The following is a 22604-nucleotide window of genomic DNA, read 5'->3' as shown; positions in this document are numbered from 1 at the left end:
ATTGAAAAATATTATTAATAAGCATCTTCAGCAACTAGGGCTTTCCCAGTTTTAATGAAGAAGGAAACAGGCAGCTTAATCAGTGAGAGTACAGAAATAGATGACACCCTGAAAACCATAAGTTAGATAAGTTAAAGCCATCTAGGCTCTTTCAACATCTCTGGCAGTTATCGCCACACCAAATTTGAACACATCAGCCTTAAACTACTAGAAATTTAGGAGCCAACTAAGACAATTATCAAAGGGCTGAAGAGAATCTCCCTAGAGAAAGTAAAGTTAAAACAACAGCTAAAGTTGTTAGAATTAATAGAAGTTAATCAGTGTTCTGTTTTAGGCTGAACCGAAGTGGGTATATAAGACAACAGAGAATTCAAGTAGGTCAGGGCATAGGTGATGTTGTGGAGATAATAAAGCTTCTCCACTTGGGGGGGACCTTGAAGATGGCGGAAGAGTAAGACGCGGAGATCGCCTTCCTCCCCACGGATACACCAGAAATACATCCACACGTGGAACAACTCCTACAGAACTCCTACTGAAGGCTGGCAGAAGACCTCAGACCTCCCAAAAGGCAAGAAACTCCCCACGTACCTGGGTAGGGCAAAAGAAAAAACAGAGACAAAAGAATAAGGACGGCACCTGCACCAGTGGGAGGGAGCTGTGAAGGAGGAAAAGTTTCCACACACTAGGAAGCCCCTCCGCGGGCGGAGACTGCGGGAGGCAGAGGGGGGAGTTTCGGGACCGCGGAGTAGTGCACAGCGACGGGTGCGGAGGGCAAAGCGGGGAGATTCCTGCACAGACGATCGGTGCTGACCGGCACTCACCAGCCCGAGTGGCTTGTCTGCTCACCCGCCGGGGCGGGCGGGGCTGCGAGCTGAGGCTCGGGTTTTGGTTTTGGACGGAGCTCAGGGAGAGGACTGGGGTTGGCGGCTTGAACATAGCCTGAAGGGGTTAGTGCACCACGACTAGCCGGGAGGGAGTTCGGGGAAAAGCCTGCACCGGCCGAAGAGGCAAGAGACTTTTTCTTCCCTCTTTGTTTCCTGGTGCGCGAGGAGAGGGGTTTAAGAGCGCTGCTTAAAGGAACTCCAGAGACGGGCGCGAGCCGCGGCTAAAAGCGCGAACCCCAGAGACGGGCGCGAGCCGCGGCTGAGGGCGCGAGCCCCCGAGACGGGCGCGAGCCGCGGCTGAAAGCGCAAACCCCAGAGACGGGCGCGAACCGCGGCTAAAACCGCGGACCCCAGAGACGGGCGGGAGACGCTAAGGCTGCTGCTGCCGCCACCAAGGGGCCTGTGTGCGAGCACAGGTCACTCTCCACACCCCTCTTCCGCGGAGCCTGTGCAGCCCGCCACTGCCAGGTTCCCGGGATCCAGGGACAACTTCCCCGGGAGTACGCACGGCGGGGCTCAGGCTGGTGCAACATCACGCCAGCCTCTGCCGCAACGACACGCTGCCTCTGCAGCCGCAGGCCCGCCCCGCACGTAGTGCCCCTCCTACCCCCATCCCCCAACCCCTGGCCTGAGTGAGCCGGAGGCCCCGAATCAGCGGCTCCTTTAACCCCGTCCTGTCTGAGCGAAAAAACAGACGCCCTCCAGCGACCTACACGCAGAGGCAGGGCCAAATCCAAAGCTGAGCTCCTGTGAGCTGTGAGAACAAAGAAGAGAAAGGGAAATCTCTCCCAGCAGCCACAGAAGCAGCGGATTAAAGCTCCACAATCAACTTGATATACCCTGCATCTGTGGAATACCTGAATAGACAAGGAATGATCCCAAATTGAAGAGGTGGAATTTAGGAGCGAGATCTATGATTTTTTCCCTTTTCCTCTTTTTGTGAATGTGTACGTGTATGCTTCTGTGTGAGATCCTGTCTGTATACTCTTGCTTCCACCATTTGTCCTAGGGCTCTATCCGTCCATGACTTTTTTTTTAAAATTCTTTTTCTTAATAATTAAGTTTAATTGTAATAACTTTATTATACTTTACCTTCGTTCTTTCTTTCTTTCCTTCTTTCCTTCCCTCCTTTAGACAACGAATCACCCCAAATTGAGGAGGTGGTCTCAGGGAGCAGGATTTATGATTTTTCCCCCTTTACCTCTTTTTGTGAAGGTGTATGTGTATGCTTCTGTGTAAGATTTTCTCTGTATAGCTTTGCTTCCAACATTTGTCCTAAGGTTCTATCCGTCCCTTTTTTTTTTTTTTTTCTAAATATTTTTTAATTCAATAACTATATTATACTTTATTTTATTTTTACTGTATCATCTTTCTTTCTGTCTTTTTTCCTTCTTTCCCTCCTTCCTTCCTTCCTCCCTCCCTCCCTCCCTCCCTCCTTTCCTTCTTTGCTTCTTTCTTCCTTCCTTCCTTTCCTCCTTTCCTTCTTTCTTTACTCATACTTCTACTAATTCTCCCTACTTTTTCTCCCTTTTATTCTGAGCTGTGTGGATGAAAGGCTCTTGGTGCTCCAGCCAGGAGTCAAGGCTCTGCCTCTGAGGTAGGAGAGCCAACTTCAGGACACTGGTCAACAAGAGACCTCCCAGCTCCACATAATATTAAACGGTGGAAATCTCCCAGAGACCTCCATCTTAACACCAGCACCCAGCTTCACTCAACGACCAGCAAGCCACAGTGCTGGACAACCTATGCCAAACAACTAGCAAAACAGGAACACAACCCCACCCATTAGCAGAGAGGCTGCCTAAAATCATAATAAGGCCACAGACACCCCAAAACACACCACCAGACGTGAACCTGCCCACTAGAGAGACAAGATCCAGCCTCATCCAGCACAACACAGGCACTAGTCCCCTCCACCAGGAAGCCTACACAACCCACTGAAACAACCTTAGCCACTGGAGACAGACATCAAAAACAACGGGAACTACGAAAGTGCAGCCTGCAAAAAGGAGACCCCAAACACAGTAAGATAAGCAAAATGAGAAGACAGAAAAACACACAGCAGATGAAGGAGCAAGATAAAAACCCACCAGACCTAACAAATGAAGAGGAAATAGGCAATCTACCTGAAAAAGAATTCAGAATAATGATAGTAAGGATGATCCGAAATCTTGGAAGTAGAATGGACAAAATGCAAGAAACAGTTAACAAGGACCTACAAGAACTAAAGATGAAACAAGCAACGATGAACAATGCAATAAATGAAATTAAAATCACTCTAGATAGGATCAATAGCAGAATAACTGAGGCAGAAGAACGGATAAGTGACCTGGAAGATAAAGTAGTGGAAATAACTACTGCAGAGCAGAATAAAGAAAAAAGAATGAAAAGAACTGAGGACAGTCTCAGAGACCTCTGGGACAACATGAAACGCACCAACATTCGAATTATAGGGGTTCCAGAAGAAGAAGAAAGAAAGAAAGGGACTGAGAAAATATTTGAAGAGATTATAGTTGAAAACTTCCCTAATATGGGAAAGGAAATAGTTAATCAAGTCCAGGAAGCACAGAGGGTCCCATACAGGATAAATACAAGGAGAAACACGCCAAGACACATATTAATCAAACTGTCAAAAATTAAATACAAAGAAAGCATATTAAAAGCAGCAAGGGAAAAACAACAAATAACACACAAGGGAATCCCCATAAGGTTAACAGCTGATCTCTCAGCAGAAACCCTACAAGCCAGAAGGGAGTGGCAGGACATACTGAAAGTGATGAAGGAGAATAGCCTGCAACCAAGACTACTCTACCCAGCAAGGATCTCATTCACATTTGATGGAGAAATTAAAACCTTTACAGACAAGCAAAAGCTGAGAGAGTTCAGCACCACCAAACCAGCTTTACAACAAATGCTAAAGGAACTTCTCTAGACACGAAACACAAGAGAAGGAAATGACCTATAGTAGCGAACCCAAAACAATATATAAAATGGAAATAGGAACATACATATCGATAATTACCTTAAATGTAAATGGACTAAATGCTCCCACCAAAAGACACAGATTGGCTGAATGGATACAAAAACAAGACCCTTATATATGCTGTCTACAAGAGACCCACTTCAGAACTAGAGACACATACAGACTGAAAGTAAGGGGATGGAAAAAGATATTCCATGCAAATGGAAACCAAAAGAAAGCTGGAGTAGCAATTCTCATATCAGACAAAATAGACTTTAAAATAAGGACTATTAAAAGGGACAAAGAAGGACACTACATAATGATCAAGGGATCGATCCAAGAAGAAGATATAACAATTGTAAATATTTATGCACCCAACATAGGAGCACCTCAATACATAAGGCAAATACTAACAACCATAAAAGGGGAGATCAACAGTAACACATTCATAGTAGGGGACTTTAACACCCCACTTTCACCCATGGACAGATCATCCAAAATGAAAATAAATAAGGAAACACAAGCTTTAAATGATACATTAAACAAGATGGACTTAATTGATATTTATAGGACACTCCATCCAAAAACAACAGAATACACATTTTTCTCAAGTGCTCATGGAACATTCTCCAGGATAGATCATATCTTGGGTCACAAATCAAGCCTTGGTAAATTTAAGAAAACTGAAATTGTATCAAGTATCTTTTCCGACCACAACGCCATGAGACTAGATATCCATTACAGGAAAAGATCTGTAAAAAATACAAACACATGGAGGCTAAACAATACACTACTTAATAATGAAGTGATCACTGAAGAAATCAAAGAGGAAATAAAAAAATACCTAGAAACAAATGACAATGGAGACACAACGACCCAAAACCTATGGGATGCAGCAAAAGCAGTTCTAAGGGGGAAGTTTATAGCAATACAAGCCCACCTTAAGAAGCAGGAAACATCTCGAATAAACAACCTAACCTTGCACCTCAAGCAATTAGAGAAAGAAGAACAAAAAAACCCCAAAGCTAGCAGAAGGAAAGAAATCATAAAAATCAGATCAGAAATAAATGAAAAAGAAATGAAGGAAACAATAGCAAAGATCAATAAAACTAAAAGCTGGTTCTTTGAGAAGATAAACAAAATAGATAAACCACTAGCCAGACTCATCAAGAAAAAAAGGGAGAAGACTCAAATCAATAGAATTAGAAATGAAAAAGGAGAAGTAACAACTGACACTGCAGAAATAAAAAAAATCATGAGAGATTACTACAAGCAACTCTATGCCAATAAAATGGACAATCTGGAAGAAATGGACAAATTCTTAGAAATGCACAACCTGCCAAGACTGAATCAGGAAGAAATAGAAAATATGAACAGACCAATCACAAGCACTGAAATTGAAACTGTGATTAAAAACCTTCCAACAAACAAAAGCCCAGGACCAGATGGCTTCACAGGTGAATTCTATCAAACGTTTAGAGAAGAGCTAACACCTATCCTTCTCAAACTCTTCCAAAATATAGCAGAGGGAGGAACACTCCCAAATTCCTTCTACGAAGCCACCATCACCTTGATACCAAAACCAGACAAGGATGTCACAAAGAAAGAAAACTACAGGCCAATATCACTGATGAACATAGATGCAAAAATCCTCAACAAAATACTAGCAAACAGAATCCAACAGCACATTAAAAGGATCATACACCATGATCAAGTGGGGTTTATTCCAGGAATGCAAGGATTCTTCAATATACGCAAATCTATCAATGTGATAAACCATATTAACAAATTGAAGGAGAAAAACCATATGATCATCTCAATAGATGCAGAGAAAGCTTTCGACAAAATTCAACACCCATTTATGATAAAAACCCTCCAGAAAGTAGGCATAGAGGGAACTTTCCTAAACATAATAAAAGCCATATATGACAAGCCCACAGCAAACATCATCCTCAATGGTGAAAAACTGAAAGCATTTCCACTAAGATCAGGAACAAGACAAGGTTGCCCACTCTCACCACTCTTATTCAACATAGTTTTGGAAGTTTTAGCCACAGCAATCAGAGAAGAAAAGGAAATAAAAGGAATCCAAATCGGAAAAGAAGAAGTAAAGCTGTCACTGTTTGCAGATGACATGATACTATACATAGAGAATCCTAAAGATGCTACCAGAAAACTACTAGAGCTAATCAATGAATTTGGTAAAGTAGCAGGATACAAAATTAATGCACAGAAATCTCTGGCATTCCTATATACTAATGATGAAAAATCTGAAAGTGAAATCAAGAAAACACTCCCATTTACCATTGCAACAAAAAGAATAAAATATCTAGGAATAAACCTACCTAAGGATACGAAAGACCTGTATGCAGAAAATTATAAGACACTGATGAAAGAAATTAAAGATGATACAAATAGATGGAGAGATATACCATGTTCTTGGATGGGAAGAATCAACATTGTGAAAATGACTCTACTACCCAAAGCAATCTACAGATTCAATGCAATCCCTATCAAACTACCACTGGCATTTTTCACAGAACTAGAACAAAAAATTTCGCAATTTGTATGGAAACACAAAAGACCCCGAATAGCCAAAGCAATCTTGAGAACGAAAAAAGGAGCTGGAGGAATAAGGCTCCCTGACTTCAGACTATATTACAAAGCAACAGTAATCAAGACAGTATGGTACTGGCACAAAAACAGAAAGATAGATCAGTGGAACAGGATAGAAAGCCCAGAGATAAACCCACGCACATATGGACAACTTATCTTTGATAAAGGAGGCAGGAATGTACAGTGGAGAAAGGACAGCCTCTTCAATAAATGGTGCTGGGAAAACTGGACAGGTACATGTAAAAGTATGAGATTAGATCACTCCCTAACACCATAAACAAAAATAAGCTCAAAATGGATTAAAGACCTAAATGTAAGGCCAGAAACTATCAAACTCTTAGAAGAAAACATAGGAAGAACACTCTATGACATAAATCACAGCAAGATCCTTTCTGACCCACCTCCTAGAGTAATGGAAATAAAAACAAAAATAAACAAATGGGACCTAATGAAACTTCAAAGCTTTTGCACAGCAAAGGAATCCATAACCAAGACCAAAAGACAACCCTCAGAATGGGAGAAAACATTTGCAAATGAAGCAACTGACAAAGGATTAATCTCCAAAATTTACAAGCAGCTCATGCAGCTCAATAACAAAAAAACAAACAACCCCATCCAAAAATGGGCAGAAGACCTAAATAGACATTTCTCCAAAGAAGATATACAGAATGCCAACAGGCACATGAAAGAATGCTCAACATCATTAATCGTTAGAGAAATGCAAATCAAAACTACAATGAGATATCATCTCACACCAGTCAGAATGGCCATCATCAAAAAATCTAGAAACAATAAATGCTGGAGAGGGTGTGGAGAAAAGGGGACACTCTTGCACTGCTGGTGGGAATGTGAATTGGTTCAGCCACTGTGGAGAACAGTATGGAGGTTCCTTAAAAAACTACAAATAGAATTACCATATGACCCAGCAATCCCACTACTTGGCATATACCCTGAGAAAACCAAAATTCAAAAAGAGTCATGTACCAAAATGTTCATTGCAGCTCTATTTACAATAGCCAGGACATGGAAACAACCTAAGCGCCCATTATCGGATGAATGGATAAAGAAGATGTGGCACATATACACAATGGAATATTACTCAGCCTTAAAAAGAAATGAAATTGAGCTATTTGTAATGAGATGGATAGACCTAGAGTCTGTCATACAGAGTGAAGTAAGTCAGAAAGAAAAAGACAAATACCGTATGCTAACACATATATATGGAATTTAAGGGAAAAAAATGTCATGAAGAACCTAGGGGTAAGATAGGAATAAAGACGCAGACCTACTGGAGAACGGACTTGAGGATATGGGGAAGGGGAAGGGTGAGTTTTGACAGGGCGAGAGAGAGTCATGGACATATACACACTAACAAACGTAGTAAGGTAGATAGCTGGGGGGAAGCAGCCGCAAGGCACAGGGATATTAGCTCGGTGCTTTGTGACAGCCTGGAAGGGTGGGATGGGGAGAGTGGGAGGGAGGGAGATGCAAGAGGGAAGACATATGGGAACATATGTATATGTATAGCTGATTCACTTTGTTATAAAGCAGAAACTAACACACCATTGTAAAGCAATTATACCCCAATAAAGATGTTTAATAAAAAAAAAAAAAAAAAAAAAAAGCTTCTCCACTTAAGGATAAATGAGTTTGGACACAAAATCAGAGCAGAATGTCCAGCATGAGTAACAACAAGTCAGTCTACTGACTAGTACAGGTTTGATAAGCTAAGGAGTCAAAATCTTGGGACAGAGATAAGTGGTGCAGATTTTTAGAAAGAAGCTTAATACACAAGAACTCTTAGCCAAAGATCTAAAATAAATGAAACATTTATTCAAAGGCAAGCAGATCAGTTCTATCCTTTCAACTCTATCATAATGCCTGATAATTCAAACTTAAAGAATCAGACCCTCTAATATAAGCGCACACTGTGTATTGATTGATTCTTCCATGCATTCAGCACATACTTGGTACCCTGTGTAGTAATCACAATGATGCACATCATACCTGTGATAAATTAAAGTCAATGAAACAAATATGATCTTTGCTGTAGTGAAAATTATATTATAGTGGAAGAGTTAGACATTAACTAAACAATTATAAAAGTGTGTTTTTAATTATAATTTTGATCAGCTATAAAGGAAAGTTACTGAGTATTGCAAGAATGAATTACAGAAGGAAGTATCCAAGTTTGCAAATTGGTAAAGTAGAATATACAGCCTGAAAGACAGTCAGTTAGCCAAGCAAATATTTGGAAAAAAAATTCCTGACAGAGGAAGAATAGTCTTAAAGTTAGGAAAAACAAGGAGTTGCCCAGAGTTGCTAGGATAGAGTGAAGAAAGGGGAAAAGAGAACACGATGAAGCTGTAGGGTTGGCTAGAAACCAACAGGACATTATATACTATGTTGAAGATTTTGAATATTATCTTAATTGTAGCTCAGGAAAACACTGAACACTTTTATGCCAGTAAACAATATGATGACATTGACATTTTTAACATATCATTTTAGATGATCTCACTATGTATTTTGTATGGATTAGACAGCAGCAGAGTAGATATGGGGAGCTCATCTATAAGACTGTTTCAATAGTCTGAGAGATGATGATAGCTTGAACTTTGCTATTGACAATAAAGACAGGAAAAAGTAGATGGGTACAGTATACAATTAGGCAGTAGAAAAGAGGGTTGAAGCTGTAGGCTTTAAGCATAAATAGGATGGTGTAGGGTGATGTCATTTAGTAGGATAGGAAGGACTGGAGATGATCGGAGTTGGGGGAAATATTGGGAATTCAGTTATCTAAGAGTGAGATATAACCAAGTAGATCTATGAAGTTGATGTGTTGAATTTCAGATTTCTTGCCTAGAGACAAAATTTGAGTTCATCAGCACATAGATAATCTTTCGAGTAAAAAGGTGATATCTCAGTTTCTGGAATGAGTAGATTAGTAGATGATAGTACCATTTCCTAGCACAGAGGAGAAAAAGGAAAACTAAATTTAGAGAAAGGATGTCGAGTTCATTTGTGAACTGCCTGAGATAAACATCAAGTACAAAAGTAGGCTGATGGGTCTGGAGTTCAGAAAATAAATTTTGGATGGAGATATAAATTTAAATTCAGTATACATTATCTGTCAAGTTATGTAAGTACATAAGATAAAGTTGATATCACTTAATTATTAATGATGACTGTTTTTAACAACTGTCTTGCAAAATCCTGAAATTTAAAATGGTCTCTAACAATGGGCTGGCTCCAACAGACCACTGATTCTAAGTTAGATTTTGACCTATAGCCCATGTCAGTGAATATTTCCCTTGTCAATTAATATTTTTAGAAAAAAAAAGGGCCGAAGTCAATGTTAACTGGACTGGAAGAAAGGTGCTTTTGCATTCATACCTGCATGCCCCAAGCCAGTTTTTTTCCCTTCTATTTCATATACTTGTTTTTCTTTGTATTGTTTATTTGGATTATTTTTCAAACATAATTTTTACTGGGTCATATGCTACATGAGTTTTGCATCTGACAGTTTTGCACAAAGGGTCAGTCTAGATCATATGTTATTCTTATATTTAAATTAAGACTTTCAATCCCTATGTTCAATCAATCATCTATTTTTAATTTAAACTCGTGTATTTCAGTGAAGTGTCACTTTTTTCATAAAGATCCCAATACCCACTCCCTACAACTAAAATATTAGTTATATTTTTAGATACTTTATGAGTGCCTCTTCAATTTAATAGGACAAATGTCTATGATGAAATATTTTCCAGGAAATTACAGTTGCAAGTTTAAAGATAAAACTCCTTATGGAGAAGCAAAGTCGATTGCCTTATTCAATGACTCTATGAAAACCAATATTTTACAAAAGGACTTACTGGATATTAATATCCTGCTATGAGACCTAGTTTTGGTAGAAAAATAAAATGCCTTGCAAAGGATTCATATAAAAAAGAACTTATACAAAATTACCTTATTAAATGAAAGTATAACAGTTACATTTTACATTGAACCTATTGTCAAAAAAGAATAGAAAGAGTGTGAATAAAAGCCTCTGTCCAAACTTATTTCTGAAATGATTTTATATCTAGAGAATTCTATAGCACTAGACATTGGTTTTTAAAGGTTGTGTAAAAATTCAGGTGAAACTAATCTAGGATGTTAGCCTGCAGGACAATAGTTATCTTTGTGGGTGGTGGAGGATGGAAGGGAGAACACAGGGCCTCTGGGCTCCTAGTAATGTATTGTGTGTTGATCCAAGTGTGGGTGACATAGTTGTGCCGGTTTGTGAAAATTCAACAAGTTGTATGACGTTACATGTACACTAATGTGAAACATAGTATACTGCCATTAAATTTTTAAAATATTTGTATACATATGCACATCCACATATACACACACAATGTAAACTTCTGCAATATAATCATGATGTGGTCATTTTTAAAATACATCTATTTAGAAGTTTTTAATTAAGTACTTTTTAGTGATAGTGAGGCTAAAACTTGTATAAAGTCCATAAAAGGAGTCTGTGTTTTTAATGGTTTAATCAAGTATTGTAGTGAATGTATGATTTATTTTATTGTTGACATTTATTCATTTGTGAATTCATACAGTAAACCTTATTTTTCTAAACCTTCTTAAAGGAGTTACTTACTGGTCAAGTCATTCTTTTCAAAAGCTCACAACTCTTAAAAACCTAAGAGAGTACACACTTTTCTTGAATAAAAGAAATTGAGACATAATGAAGTAAATCTAAATTGTCTTGAGACTTGATATTTATTTAGACCAGACTATTTTGCAAATATTTAAATTTGTTACTAGAAAAAAGAAGCAGGATTAAACTTGTAAAATTCTTTTCTAATGTGTATCTAGAGATACACACTGGCATGTTCCCAGAGGTGTTCAGTGAATCTCATGGGATAGAACTGGTTGCTGGTATCTCTGACTTGAAGTTAAATATGTCTTCTTCCAAGAGTATTTAGCCCCTTAAAAAGGAAAACTGCTTCTCTAAAAGTAACTACAATTAAATAGGGATTATTATAATTATTTAGACTTTAAAAACTTCATAGACTTAAAAAACTTTGTTATATTTTTCAATTATATCTGTAACCATTAGCAGAAATCTTATTAGGTTCATTTTATATGCAGGTTGAGCTACAGTTGGGTGATTTGTATGAGACCTTGGAAATCATTTGGGTATATTAAGCTCTGTATGCTAACTGAAATATTGAGAAAATGTTGGGTATATTAATGGAACTAAGAATTCTTTAATGTTGTATGGGCAATGTACAAATATATCAAATTTTGGGACATGTTGGGATACCTGTTCCCTATAGATATTTTCTTCTTTATTTAACTGAAAGATGTGTGCCCACTACCAGCTTAATAAATATATGCAAATAAAATTCTCTATACCCTCCTCCCCAATAATACCCTTCCTCCTCTCCCCAGAAGTAAGTACAATCCAGATTATGGAATTTATATCCAGGCCTTAATTTTCATGTATCTTATTTACATATACCTTTAGGCAAAATATAATATCATACCATTTGCTTATTTTTAAATTTTATGTAATTGGAATTATGATATATGAGTTCTGCACTTTTTTTCCTCAGCATTAAGCATGCAAGTTCCATCTATGTTGATGGTTGTAGCTCTATTTTGTTCATTTGTTGGTGAATTTAAAAAAATATTGTTAAAGGATATTACAGTGTAATAACCCTGAGCTTTGGTCATGTGGTACTTTGTCTTATTCTGTAATCTATGTACCCTTAAGAAAGTTACTGAAAACTATTTCAGCCTGTTTTGTTACCTATCGAAAGGGATGGTAATGTCTTCTTTATAAATTAGTTTAGACATAATTACATACTATGCATTTGGAGATAAATATATAAAATATTATGTATTTGGAACAATAATAAATGATTTTTATTTTCCATATTTTAATTTTTTTCTCTTATTTTTAAAACAAGTAGTGATTACCAGACATACTTGTTTTGTATACTTTTAATACAAAACTTACTTTTTGCTGGTCTTCTGGGCTGTATAAAAACAGAGATGGAGAGAATGCATTCTGTTAGGACTGTGGTTCTTGGAAGCGGTTCAGCAGCTTGATGTGGTTTAACGTGTGAATTGTGAACTTGGAAAATCTAGATGTGACTTCAGGCTTACCTGTCATTGGTCATGTGACTTGGCCAAATTTCTTAGCCTTTCTTTTAGCCAGAGTCTTCATTGATAAGTGGAAGTAAATGTTACTTATCTCACAAGAGCTTTGTGATGATCAAATCAAATAAGTTTATTAAAGTACTAAGCATGTTCTAGCCTTATAGTATACGTTTAACATATATTAGCAGGTTCCCCTTCTGTAGTCAACTTATTAATGATGTCAAGATATTTATTTAATGTAAGGCTTTTATGTACATTTTCTTATCTACATCTCAGGGTTTCATCCTCCACCTTCTTTTCTCTGTACACCTTCAACCCTGAGTTGCTTCCTCCACTTCCATAGCTTAAACAATCTGGCTACTCCCAAACCTATTTAGTGAGCTATAGCTTCATTATCCAAGTGTCTACTGGAAGTTCTATAAGTGTCCAATTCTTTACCAACTCTTCATCTTTCTTCTGGTTTGCCTTTCCTTTGTTTCATTTAACATTATAATCTCATTACCTCACCATCTTCTCATAATATTGGTGGTTCTTCTTTTCTTCTTCTTTATTTTTTTTTTGGATAGGGATGAGAGGAGAAGGACACTGAGTGACTCAAGTCCTAAAGTCCTAAAGTCTTCCATGATTTCTCCCTGTCTCTTAATCCGACTTAGTCCTATGCTCTAATGTTTAAATATCTCTAGAATATTCCTATCTCTGCTTTGTGCAGGCCCTCATCACTTCTGGTAAACTAAAATCATATCCTATTAAACACATTTTTTATTCTGGTTACTGCATCCAATCTATCCTCTAGCCACAAAATCTAGTCATTTTACTCTCTTGGTGAAATCTTTAAATATCTCTTTCTCTGTAGAATAGCTTCAAACTCCTTCCCAGATTAAAAATGTGGTATATAATCATGATTTTAACAGTTTTTAAAAAGAGTTCTATACTATCAGATTTTGTATAATTTTGCCTCATCACCTGACAAAATGTTTATTGTATCCAAAATTATCATAATATAGATACTTCAGTTTCTCAAGCATATCATGTGATGTCCTGTCTTTACAAATGCATACTTTTCTCTTTACTAAAAATGGCTTTCCCTTCAAGACTTTTCTTCAAGACTAAGATTTTGGAGAATATAAATTAATGTTTCTAAAGTCCTTACTGTGTAAGAAACTGTGTTAAGTGACAAAAAGACATTGTAATATTTGAATTTTCTAATAACTCTGTGATGGCAATGAAATTTCCATTTAGAGATGAGGAAATCAAGGCAGGATTTAAACTCTCATCTGGATGACTATAAAAACTGTGTTTTTAATTATTATTCTGTAAACCATTTATTTAATTCTTATAAAAAGAAAAAAGAGATAGATATTTAACTAGATTTCTACATGATAAAACTCATGCTCATGGAGTACGGGTAGCACAGCAAAGGTCACATGAGCAAGACCCTATGGTGCTTTCCTGCAACAGATCCCTCCCCCCATATTTGCTCCCTGCCTTTTGTTTGTAGAAAAACTGCAGTCTCCCAGGCATCTCCTGAGTCACAAAGGCCTGGCTCAAGAATTAATGATTGATGAACATTGGGGTACATATGTCTTTTTGAATTATGGCTTTCTCAGAGTATATGCCCAGTAGTAAGATTGCTTTGTCATATGGTAGTTCTATTTTCAGTTTTTCAATGAACACCCATACTGTTCTCCATAGTGGCTGTACCAATTTACATTCCCACCAACAGTGCAAGAGTGTTCCCTTTTGTCCCCACCCTCTCCATCATTTATTATTTGTAGATTTTTTTTTGCAGTACGCGGGCCTGTCACTGTTGTGGCCTCTCCCATTGTGGAGCACAGGCTCCGGACGCGCAGGCTCAGCGGCCATGGCTCATGGGCCTAGCTGCTCTGTGGCATGTGAGATCTTCCCGGACCGGGGCACGAACCCGTGTCCCCTGCATCGGCAGGCAGACTCTCAACCACTGCGCCACCAGGGAAGTCCTGTTTGTAGATTTTTTGATGATGGCCATTCTGACCGGTGTGAGGTGATATCTCATTGTAGTTTTCATTTGCATTTCTCTAATAATTAGTGATGTTGAACATCTTTTCATGTGCCTCTTGGCCATCTGTCTGTCCTCTTTGGAGAAATGTCTATGCACTATTCACAATAGCCAGGACATGGAAGCAACCTAAATGTCCATTGACAGATGAATGGATAAAGAAGATGTGGTACATATATACAATGGAATATTACTCAGCCATAAAAAGGAATGAAATTGAATCATTTTAGAGATGTGGATGGGCCTAGAGTCTGTCATACAGAGTGAGGTAAGTCAGAAAAAAATCAAATACCATATATTAATGCATATATGTAGAATCTAGAAAAATGGTACAGATGAACCTATTTGCAGGGCAGGAATAGAGAAACAGACGTAGAGAACAGAAGGGTGGACACAGTGGGAGAAGTGGAAGGTGGGATGAATTGACAGATTGACATATATATAGTACCATGTGTGAAAGAGATAGCCAGTGGAACTCTGCTGTATAGCACAGGGAGCTCAGCTTGGTGCTCTGTGATAACCTAGTTGGGTGGGATGGGGGTGTGTGTGGGAGGGAGGTCCAAAAGGGAGGGGATACATGTATACATATAGCTGATTCATTGTGTTGTACAGCAGAAACTAATACAACATTGTAAAGCAATTATACTCCAATAAAAAAAGAATTAATGATCAAAAAGTTGTGAACAGGTAGTGACAAAAGTAGCAGTTGAACCAGGAGAACTGGTAACAGTTTTAACAGTAAATCAGCCATGTGGCATTCACAGAATCTTTAGCTCCTCCCTGATATACCTAGATAACAGTATCTGAAACATATTTCGTGAGTTTTTTAACAGATGCTAACACCCCCACCAAATGGAAGAAGTTAACTACTTGATGACCTTGATCTACTAGAGCCTGAGGATTGATAATGTTAACCCCTGTGACACAGCCCTCTTAACTCACCACCAACCGATCAGAGAACTGTGCACAAGCTGATCACATACACCAGGACTCCCCTCTCTCACCTTGCCTTTAAAAATGTTCCCTGAAACTCATCTGGAAGTTTGAGTTTTTTGAGAGCATTAGCTGCCCCAGACTCCTTGTCTGGTGCCTTACAATAAATGCTACACTTTCCTTCACTATAACCCCGTGTCAACCTGGCTTTACTGTGCAGGGCAAGCAGACTCAAGTTTGGTTGGGTAACAAATTGAGGAAGCTTGAATTTAATTTCAAATTTGACAAACATTAAAGCCCATGTTAGTTCTATTTACCACACAGTTTCTTTAAATAGTACCCCCTCCATGAATCATTTCCTAATGCCCCATGTGCAGTTGGCGATGCCAATATTTCTTCTGCTTCTATGCCTCATATATAACACTTATCTATCAGTTACTTAGCATACAGGCACAGCATACTTTAATAATTACCTCATTTGCATACCTTAACATGTATCAGAGGTAATTATATTCATCACTCTGTATCTACGTCTTTTCTTGTTTTCCTCACTAAAGCATGAATACCTTGGGGGAAGCCACTATATATATTTGTCTTCCTAGCATATAGTACAATTTGTTTCATACAGAAGGTACATAATAAATATTTTTTGATTGAATGAATGTGTTATGATTAGGGGATGACTATGTTATGGGTAGGACAGCTTGAGAAAAGAGGAAAGAATATCTTAAATCTCAGAGAATAAATGCAGTCTGCTCCCACAAACCTTGAGTTCAGGAATGTAGAAACTTTGGCAGACTAAATTATTTTCCTAATTCTACATGGCATTATGTATTCTTATAGTGGATATAAATTATGCATTTTTCCAAGTGACAGGCAGGCTAGGTATATGTCTTAATAGATATTGCAAAACTAGCAGACTAAATATGTTTTGATTTATTCACAAATTTTGATTCATTTTATTGACCCTATTGTACATTACAGAGTTCACTCCATATTTTACATGCATTATAACTTCAAAATATTGGAAATCCTCTAGATCAGCAAAGAGATCAAATTCATCTAAAAGATCCATCTCTGTTTTCCATCCATTTGAAAAGATTGGTTAAGTGTGTTTCTCAGGCATAGCCAGACTTCTGGAAAGTGGAAATTGGTACTTATTACATTCTCAGGCTTCATCTTATCTGGGAGTACAACTGATTATTTTTACTCAGGTGTTTCCCTTCAAGGTTTACTTGTTGCCCCCACTCTGATTTCTTAGGGACTTACTATCTCCATAGCTTTTCTCATGCCATACTCTTCTCTTCTTTGCTGACTCTAATCTTGGTCTTTTCTAGGTTGATGGTGTGTGTGTGCATGTGTGTGTGTGTGTGTGTGTGTGTGTGTGTGTGTGTGTGTTTCATCTCTCTCCTCACCTTTAAAACAACTGAATCTGAAAATTCACCAAGTAGATGAAAAGTTGCCATCACCATTTTAGACTTGGATCTTGGATATTTGTATGTGAGAAAAGATATTGTCTTTCATTCACAGCAGAAGAGAAGGACAAAGCTAATGCTTTTCCTATCCACCTAGTTATGCACTATTGAATTATGTCATTTCAGAGAACTTAAATTTCCAATGCTTACGTTTGTAATTATTTTTGGCTTTGTCAGCAATCTATATCTCCTAAATGAATGTACTCTATATCCTTATACATGATAACTTAAGTTTCAAAGTTTTCAATTTTCTACTATTTTTAAAAGAGATGTTATCTTCATATAAAATTGCTTCTCTAAATGATTAAATTGATACAACTCTTGGCAGGAAATTAATCCTCAGCTATACCTTTTGTAATTTTTAAGTGTTTGAGATCTTCTGTATAAAGAATAAAGAATATTACTCTGATAAGTGTTATAAAATAAGGTCTTCTTGTAGTTTAATTTTATTATTTAAATTTTATTATGTATATATGTAAACATACAAAAAGAATCTGGCTTGGACAAAACAAAACATTGTGGAATATGGAATATATAATGTACATAGTAATTGGATAGTTAATTTCTCAGACACCTTTAGAATATTTTAACATAATCTTTATCAGCTAGGTGCACTTATTTTCTCAATGACCTAGTAGGGATTATGCTCTTACTGCACTTGGAAGGAAGAGCCATCTCCCTGAACATCCCTGAACTCCATTGCTATTGTCATCAGGGCTCCTACTACCCTCTCATGCTGGTATCAGTTGTTACTGGCTTATTGACTGCAAATCACCATTGAAGAGGCTTTGTAAAGACATGGCATTAGGTTTCTAAATGATCTCAATAACATCAGTCCTCTTTGGTGGATAAAGCTTAATTCGTTTTTACAATTAAGATACTTTGGGAAATAGACAAACATTTCTTGTACATAAATGTATTTGGTATTTTACATGGATCTCCTATTATGGTAATTTTTAAAAATATTATACTACTATGTTTTCTCCTGATGAATATTAGCATAATAAAAAGCACAATTTGTTTTAAAGCTTACTTTTTTGAGGCAGTGAAAAAAGACTAGTAGAAATCATGGCGTGTTCTTAGGAGCTTAAATTCTGAGAGAAAGGGCTCTCAGAACTACTGACACACCCAGAGCACAGGTGCTTATGATCCAAAATAGTTAACAATGATGTACCCACTATGATGATTAAAAAAAAAAAAATAAATCCTCTTCCACATTATTGAAATAAAAATTAATTGTTTTTAAGTTAAAGTCTTCAAAGAAATGTTATTCAAATGAGCCCAGATAAAAACTTCTATGATTTATACCAATACACCATTCTCTGTTTTTTTCTTAATTTTCTGTTTAGCCCTGTTAATTTTCCCGAAATGGTAGGAAAAGATCAACTCTGTATATCTCACTTCTAATATAAAATATTCAGCTTAAACCCACAGAAAGTATGTATTTTGAATAAAAGAAAATAGATGCTATAGCATTTCTGCGGAAGAGTCCAGTTTAAACATTCTGCAGTATGCAAATGCCATCTCGTTTATGTGAATGTTTTACTCGAGTGGATGCTGCAGGGTTGGAGGCTTCTGCCTGTGATTTAGGTTGTAATTTTATTTGTGGAAATAAACCAATCGCGTACCTCCAATTGTCTTAGCGATGAGGTGATCAATAGCCCATTACTGGATAGAACAGAGGCTACAGGAAGTGCATTGAAGATTTTAATGCATGAATTATGCATGCGGTGCTCATTCTTTAGTCTCCGAACAGAATGACGGGGTTTGTGAAGTCGCCTCAGATAGTTTCTTGCATTAAGTGACTGCAGTGAAATGCTTAATATTTTCAGGCATAGAAGCAGCATTGACTCTAGCCAGCTGAATTTGGATGTAAATCCCACAGCTCGCAGCACAGAATGCTTTACTTGAAAGTATTGCTATGTAGACAGCCAGCTTTACTGTCATCTAACCTGCTCTCCCCAGAAGGTTGGCTGAAGGATGGGAGCGGCTGTGCCTGCCTCTGAGGTCACAGCTTGAAGTCCTTTTAACTTGCTTTCTGCTGCAGGAGAGAGACGTACTGTGGTGTAACTGTCGCTGCATTCATTCAAATGGACAGCTTGCAATAAATACTATACCCAGAACGTCAGATAATTCAGCATATGAGGTAAGTCTGAGGTTTTTCTCTAGGTTAGTAAATTCCAAGGGGGAATGTGCTGAGTTAGGAAAGGGTGATGCAGTATTAGTAGGACTGACTCACACCTCAGTATTGCTATGCAGTGTCAGTGTTCTCAATTTTTATGTTAATTGAAAGCTGATTTTATTTTATATTTTTGACAAGTTGCCGTAGGGTATTTTATCTTGCACGCAAAAGCTTTTCAAGAATGTACCAGAGCTCGGATGTGTGTCTCAGATAGACAGAAACCTGCAAACTGGGGAGGGGCAGCGCTGAAAGTATGAGCTGAATCAATAAAAAATTACCTCCCGTGGAGAAGTTTTAGCAGGGCTGTGGTATTCTTTTGGCTCGTATTATTTCTTTAATGTCAATAATTTCAAATTATGGTAAAAAATGTTGATAAACACCAAAAATGCTCAATCCTTTCCCCAGAAGCAGAGGAAAGCACTGAGGTACTCAAACTCAAATACTGTGTTGCATACAAATGGAACAGATGGAATTAAAGTAATTTGGACTAGCTTGTCCTTGAAGGAAGACCTTGTCAGAAACAAAACAGTTTGACTTCTACCTGTAGTGTTTTGGGTTTTTTTTCCCTCTTGTCCAGAATGCCTTACTCCAGAAAGAATGCATAGATGTAATATTTTGAAATTTATGCCCCCACCCCCCAAAAAAGTTTTCTTTCTTTCTTGGTCTTTTAAAAATTAAGCTTATACAATTGCAGAACCCACTGTATAAAAGCCAAATAAATTTTACAAAAACTGCAAAACTGAAAAATATAGTTCTATCTACTACTATATTTGCCAGTCTTTGTGAATTAAAGCTGCTTGCTTAAATATCATGACAAATAATTAATAAATATGCAGATAATGTGCAGTATGATATAAATTCCTAAACCTTTCTTTAGGGTTGGAAAATAGCATTTAATAAACATTCAGCAAGAAACTCTAGATATAGTAAAAATTTTTAAGGATGCTTTTCAACAGTACATTTATACTATTAGTATATATATGTATACACATATGCATATATGTACATATATGCATACATACATATATGCACTATAATATATAATTTATGAAACATAATATATGCAATATAACAGGTATATCATATAAATTAGATAATATAACATTGCCTACTTCTCAAGTATGTTAATTGATGCTGTTTTTAAAAATTTGTTTGCTGAATAATCTATCAAGAACCAGTAATAGATAAGGCCAGTATTTTTTGTAAAATAAGGATTATTATTAAAAAATAAAAATTAAAAAAGGAAATAGAGTAATGATAGTAAGACCACAGGAAAAATACCCTTCAAGCATTTCACAGTGCATTTCAGTTCTGCTACAGTGTTACTCTGTTACTTGGCTTTCCTGTCAACTGTCTGGTGGTGGTGTGGCCCTGCGCTCCCAGCACTGTAGAATGTGTTTTATGAGGACACTCACGTGTGAGTTTTTACTTAGGGAGGGGAAGAAAGGGAGGATAGGTAACTGCCTATATGTCTTAGAGGTCTCCTGTTGCTGAGTCACGGCGTTCAGTTCTGCTTAAATGCCTCCTGAATGAAGTGGCCCCTTAACAGCTACTAAAATGGAATCTAAAAGAAAATGAGAAAGAATGGAGGGAACAGAAACTTAAAGGTATTTATTACCTAATGACATACTAAATTCTGAATAATGAGTATAATGGCAGTGCTACTTGTTGGAGCTGGCTGAGGTGACAGTAGAAGAAAAGCCCCCATGATGGGTGACAAGATCATAGCAGTGAAATTAATGGACCAACTTGGGGAGATTGTATAGACAAAGGGTTCTATGTAACATTGCACTTGTACTTACCTAAGCCTCTTTGTCATTGTTCTAGTCTCAACCCAGGCCATTAATCAATCTCACTGAAAATATCTAATGGTTTTGATAAAGAATATTTCCCAGGTCATCTGAGGGTAATCTGGAAAGAGATGTGCTCAGTTCCCAATTCCCACATTAGTTGCAAATAATTTTTATAGGTTATCAATTGGGAGAAAATAACAAGAGATTAATGAGAATATTTGAAAATCAACCACAATATATGAGTTGAAACACCAAAATGAGTTTAGATAATGATTATTATGGCAAAGTATAATAGTATTAAATTCAGTTGGAAAGGAAACTAAAGATATAAAAAGGGTATAATAAAATGGAAAGAAGGAAAATGGAATGAGAAACCTATATAGTAGTGAAATATCAAATGTAAAATTTTTGAAAGTGAATTTAATTCATAGTTGATATATATTATTTATGCCTCTAAAATCAATTTATAAGAATTCTGAAATATTATAATTCACTAATATAAGTTTTTTTAATTTAGCTTAAAAATGAATTTTAAAGGTGACTTAGAGTGATAAATCAGTTGAGATGAATATTTTAAACTGGTAAACAAGCAACTTTCTTATAGAGAATAAATATATATATTAATAAGGTATGTTTTCACCTACATTATAATAAATCTAAGAAGAAAGCTGTATCTCTATCTATACTATATTCAGCATTAAATAAGATTATAGAAAAGTTATGAATCGTTTATGGAAGATTGAAAGAGTAAAAGATGAGAGATGATATGCCCATTTTCCAAACCTAAAACACACATACGAATTGATTAATTCTGAGTTTACATTTATAAGACAAGGTAATCCCCTATAGGGTTCTTTAGTAAATAGTCCTGATGTGCTACAAGCTTTGTAAAATACACAGAAAACTTTTTTCAAGTATGAATTTACAACAAAGAGTGATACCAAGAGATTTTACATTCTTTTCTCTTACATTGGAGAAAATGATAAAATTAGTTCCTCCTTAAAATATTTTCCCTAAGAAATTATAGTTTATGAAACATTTTCCTTTTATATATGCTCTTAGGAGTTGACACTGATGAGTGTGTCATTTTAATATAGCTTCATGCATGTTTCAGCAATTTATTCCCTCTGATTATAAATATACATTTTACCCAATTATTTATTGTTTCCTAATCACTTTAATCTTACAAGACAACTCAGTGCAATGAAGAAGCATTTATTAAGGTCTTCTTGTGTGCTTTTTCTAGGTACTCACTCTAGATGCAAAAAAAAGATGAAGGGCTATGTTTTCAATAGAACAAATAATTCAAATGTAGGAAAAAAATTAGAGCATAGCATCAGGCAAAATACTTGGTTAAAAGTTTTAGTGTCACAGGAGAAAGGAGGAACCAAGCTCAGAAATGTTAAGTGGAGTCCAGGAGAATGTGCATAAAGGAGTGGAAACAAAAATCAATATTATATATTCTGGTGTCAGGACTTAAATAGAGGAATTGTATAGGTGTAGATGAGAATAAACAAGGAGGGAGCAGGCTGGTAAGAACTTAACCAACAGAATAACTTGCT

General features: G+C 36.9%; 1 protein-coding gene across 3 annotated transcripts in view; it reads left to right on the top strand.

Annotated features, from left to right (window-relative positions):
- Positions 1 to 22604, top strand: part of CNTN1 (contactin 1) — a 374843-nt gene that overhangs the window by 122602 nt on the left and 229637 nt on the right. The window contains exon 2 of one of the 3 annotated variants that reach the window (XM_032645481.1): positions 19115 to 19213. The exons of the other annotated variants lie outside the window; for them this stretch is intronic. The gene's annotated coding sequence lies outside the window, so the exon portion shown is untranslated. The remainder of the gene's footprint in view (positions 1 to 19114; positions 19214 to 22604) is intronic. 3 annotated transcript variants of the gene reach the window in all.

This window comes from Phocoena sinus, chromosome 10 (assembly GCF_008692025.1).
Source record: "Phocoena sinus isolate mPhoSin1 chromosome 10, mPhoSin1.pri, whole genome shotgun sequence".
Taxonomy (NCBI): Eukaryota; Metazoa; Chordata; class Mammalia; order Artiodactyla; family Phocoenidae; genus Phocoena; species Phocoena sinus.
Note: the sequence above shows the minus strand (reverse complement) of the source record. Positions and strands in the feature narration are given on the sequence as shown.